Source organism: Phascolarctos cinereus, unplaced genomic scaffold (genome assembly GCF_003287225.1).
Source record: "Phascolarctos cinereus isolate Bilbo 61053 unplaced genomic scaffold, phaCin_HiC Scaffold_7;HRSCAF=346, whole genome shotgun sequence".
NCBI classification, from domain to species: Eukaryota; Metazoa; Chordata; class Mammalia; order Diprotodontia; family Phascolarctidae; genus Phascolarctos; species Phascolarctos cinereus.
The window spans coordinates 139,057,430-139,062,054 of NW_027556180.1; the positions used below are offsets into that span (position 1 = coordinate 139,057,430).

At 37.3% G+C, this 4,625-nt stretch overlaps 1 long non-coding RNA gene across 1 annotated transcript; it reads right to left on the reverse strand.

Moving 5' to 3' along the window:
* Positions 1-471: 471 nt before the first annotated feature.
* On the reverse strand, positions 472-4,421 carry LOC144454752 (uncharacterized). Its single transcript, XR_013483270.1, has 2 exons — positions 3,901-4,421; positions 472-929 (listed from the first exon to the last, which is right to left on the reverse strand). It is a non-coding gene; the product is annotated as an uncharacterized LOC144454752 (long non-coding RNA).
* Positions 4,422-4,625: the final 204 nt, after the last annotated feature.

A 4,625-nucleotide genomic window follows, 5' to 3' on the forward strand; every position in this document is an offset into this window, starting at 1 on the left:
AAGAGAGAAAGAATCACGGGCCAGGTGAGAGCAGTGAAGAACAAACTCTGTTTATTGATCTGAGGGCTCATACACTGCTTATATAGTACTGGATCAAGCAATAGTAACATTATTATTCATGAAAAGTACAAATCTAATTAAGTGATTTCCTTACTTCCTTGTACCTTGTCTGTTACATTCTTTCCTGCGTCCTGTCCTGTACCCCACCCGTTTCCTCCCTTCCTGCATCCTGTTCTCAAGAGATGGAACAGGGGGGTGGTGAGCCAACATCCTGAGTTTCACAGCTGTCAGGCTTAGTACAACCTGCAGGTAAGACCTGGGCTGGCCTAAGCCCTCCAACTCCCCAAAGCCGGCCCTCTACATCTCCCCCTTTCTTCTGTTCTAGCTTGAGAACGTGGGATGCACATCAGGAGAAAACTCAAGAGTAATAAGAATACTATCAGGGTACGAAATGCAACAGTGAACTTGAAATATTCTGGAAAGTGTTAAGTTGCTTGATATAGTACAATAGCTTATAAACAATATCTTGAGGATCAATACCATCCATGTTATATTTTTGGCATGCCAAGTGCCCTGAAGCTTATTCAATATTTAGTCAGAAGTTACATTGATAGTATTAGAAAGCAAATAGGGAGTTACACAAACAAAAGTATAGTGGTGAAGTTACAGGTTTAACCCAAGCTGGGGTAAGGCACATAAGTCCAATGTAATCATGACTCTGTCCCAGAGCCATCTGCGACAGTCATCATTGCAAAAAGGATAGTCAACATCTTATTATTGGCTCTTCATCTTCTCGGTCTCGCCTTCCTCCTCCGCTTGTCTCTCCAACCAGTTTTTCCTTTGATGCTCAGGGTCTCTATCCCTCTGGTCAGTATGCTGACAGGTGCAGATGTTCATCTCGGGAACCCAGACTGGTTCTCCTGCATGTTCTGGAAAAATACAAGCATAACCTCGACCCCAGATTAGTAATTTTACTGGACCATCTAAATTATCCATCTTTGGATCCTTCCACATTACTGGTTGCTCATCTAACAACCTGTTCTTTTGCCCTGCAAAATGTTTTTGTGCAGTAGTACGTCCCTGATCATCTAGTATTAAAAATTTTATGGTATGTATTACCTGGTCCAATCTCCTTTTTAAAATTTTTGGTATATATTACCTGATCCAATCTCCTTCTTACCCTATTTTCTATTCCCTCTTTTTTCTGTTTATCAAGGAGGATTTTAATATCCTTGTTGCACCTTTCAACAATGGCTTGTCCAGTAGGATTGTATGGGATGCCAGTAGAGTGAGTGATATTATAGATGAGACAAAATAGTGCAAAATTCCTGCTAGTATAGGCGGGACCATTGTCAGTCTTGAGGTATCTTGGATTGCCAAGAATATTAAAGCAAAACAAGAAATGGTATTGCTTATGTCCTTCTTAAAAAATGTACCTAATCCAAAATATCTGCTTGTCTTCATATGATATTCATCTTTCCCCCACTTTTTTTTGCACATACTCTGACACATACAGTGTAATTACACCTAAAAAAACATGAATCACACGTTGATATGAAATATAGGAATTTTAGAATAAGACTCTCCCTAACATTGTGTAATTGTTCAGTAGAAAAATAGCCAAGTAAATATGATTAAGTAGTTTTTAGAACAGCATAAATTTAAGTAGCTAAGAAATCAGGTATGTATAGAAATGTGTTTAAGGTTGTGCTTCTTGGCAGAAAACACAGAAATAACTAAGTTTCCTATCTGTAGTTAAAAAAAGATTCCCTAATGGTTTAATTAAAAAAAATTATTTTCAACTTTGAAATGTTATTTTAACTACTGACCAGGCTATGACAAATTTATGCTGGATTTATGCTGGGGAGTTAGGCAGTAGAACTCTGCAGCAAAGCAAAAAAATTTCTTTAGTTATCTACTGAATTCGAGAGGGTTTTGTTGGGCAAGGGTAAAAATATATTTCTAAATATTCAAAGACAAATAAATGTCCCCTTTACCACTCTTGATTGTTTAATTTGCTTGCAAATCCTCTCAAAGAACCACCATGACAAATGAAAGCCTAAAAATATTGCTATTAATATTCTAACAAAGTCAGAATGAATAATTTTTTAAATCAAAAAGTTCTATCAAAGATATGTTAAAAAGGACTTATGAAGTTATAGCCTTTTATATACTGTAAAATATATTAAGATTTTAGCTATATGATAACTGGTACTAAGGAGCTGATTCAGAAAATTTACAAGCTATGTTTTACTGGAAATTTTAGTATACATACAGTGCATTACACTGTGTTTAACATACAAACTGCTCATGTCAAATTTCTAAAGCAGAGAGTTTATTTACTCCTACCCTTGAAGTTTCCTCCTCACCTGATTAAGAAAACAAGTTGGTTTGTTTTCTAATTATTGATATAACTTAGCTTCTTAAGTAATTTTCCTCTTTTTTGAATTCCAATGTAATTTTTAAGTTACCTAAATGGTGGTTGTAGATAAAATGATACAAGCTTTATTTTTCTAGAATTACCATAAGATAGAACTCTGGATTTACAAACTGACCTGAAATGAATGGAAGGTTGCAAAGGACATATATCTATAAAAGCTATAAAATTAAGTATGCTATTTTAGCTCTAACTTAAATAAAACTTTTTAAAAATATGTATATAAGGCAAATGTCCTATTTTCTTTGATTATTAAAAAGGATCTAAAATGAAATCCCCTTAACCACTGATTTTGGTTAGTCTGCTCATCTGCCATATCACATTTACCTTTGTTTTTTTTTTTAAAATACTGTTTGGAAATGTGATGGCTGACGAAAAAATGTTAATATACAATTTTCTTTGAGACTATTGAAAACCACAAAAATTTCCAATATCATAATGACTACAAATTCTAACATTTAATGTGAAGTCATCATAACTCTTTGCATGCCACAACGACACACACCTAAGGCCAACTTTTTCAGAATGTACTATAACTTGAATAAAATCAAATAGGGAGACATATTTAAAATGGGAAATACAATGTAGCTTCACATCACAGCTCCTGCTTGTCCATAAGACATTATGGAGGAGAGTAATAATTTCACTTACACACTGACTTTGTAAATGTGATCAGCTGCCAGTGTCCTGAATATTTATGACATGGGTCTTTTTAACAAGAACAGGACAGCAGCATAGTAACCACTTTTCTATGTGTATTTTCTATACAAAATAATTCCAAGATATAATCATTAAGTTCTCATATAGTACTATTATTTTAAACAATAATCAATAAAATACCAAATACGTGAAAATTGCAACACCACTAAGAGTGAGCACTGCCATTTCCTAGTGTAATCAAAGCTGGTATTAGTACAGTCTTGGCAATGCAATGGTTGGACAGTACAGGTATCTTATGCAGAGATTTCAGTAGCAGAATGGCACTTGGTTTGTTCTCAATAGAAATGACAAAGATGCAGCTGACAATTTAAAGAAAGACAATGTTCTTATTTGCATGCTAAAATTCTAGTTGTGTCCCCTGTATGTGAACACTTTCAAATAATATTGTCTGTCTCTCTGTTCTGGCCACGAGCTCTGCCCCATATTAGCTAACTATCTTATAGGACACTACTTAGCCGATGTGGCTTACTTTCCCTTTAAATCAGAGAAGCCGAAAAGCAGCAGTCTCGTTCTGAAGTTTACTTTCGCTTTTGAAGACGCTTGTTTGTCCGCCTGCTCGGTTTGCTTTCCCACCTGTGCAGTTTGCTTTCACTTTAAATCTGAGACCCCTGTAAGCGGCAGTCTAGTTCTGAAGTTCACTTTCACTTTAAGAGACCCCGATAAGCGGCAGAATGGTTTCTTTTTAATCCCCGCTGTTCAACCTGGTGAAAATAAAAAACTGTATAGGAAAATTATCGCCCTACCTTGTTAGCGTCTTTTCTTGACGACCGGAGCTCCTTTTATAGGGCTGTTTGCCAAACAGCCCACCTTGTCCAGGGCCACTCTGCCAGGGGAAGCCTTCCTTTCAGGTCCCTGTTCGGGCGCCAAATGCCGGAGCACCTGCGTCTCCGGCTGTGCTCTGATGCCAGCAGAGTGTGAAGAAAGAAAGAATCACGGGCCAGGTGAGAGCAGTGAAGAGCAAACTCTGTTTATTGATCTGAGGGCTCAGGCTTATATAGTACTGGATCAAGCAATAGTAACATTATTATTCATGAAAAGTACAAATCTAATTAGGTGATTTCCTTACTTCCTTGTACCTTGTCTGTTACATTCTTTCCTGTGTCCTGTCCTGTACCCCATCCGTTTCCTCCCTTCCTGCATCCTGTTCTCAAGAGACGGAACAGGGGGGTGGTGAGCAGACATCCTGAATTTCACAGCTGTCAGGCTTAGTACAACCTGCAGGTAAGACCTGGGCTGGCCTAAGCCCTCCAACTCCCCAAAGCTGGCCCTCTACACATATACACATACACACGCACACACACACACACATATACACATGTGCATGTATGTGTATATGTGTGTGGGTATAGTTATACCAATATTCATGCCTTTGTACTGGCTATCTTCCTCTTCCCCTAGGTCTCCATGCTTAAGAAGATAACTTTTTTCCTTACATTTTCATATTAAAATGCTGGGTTCTTTCAAGGCT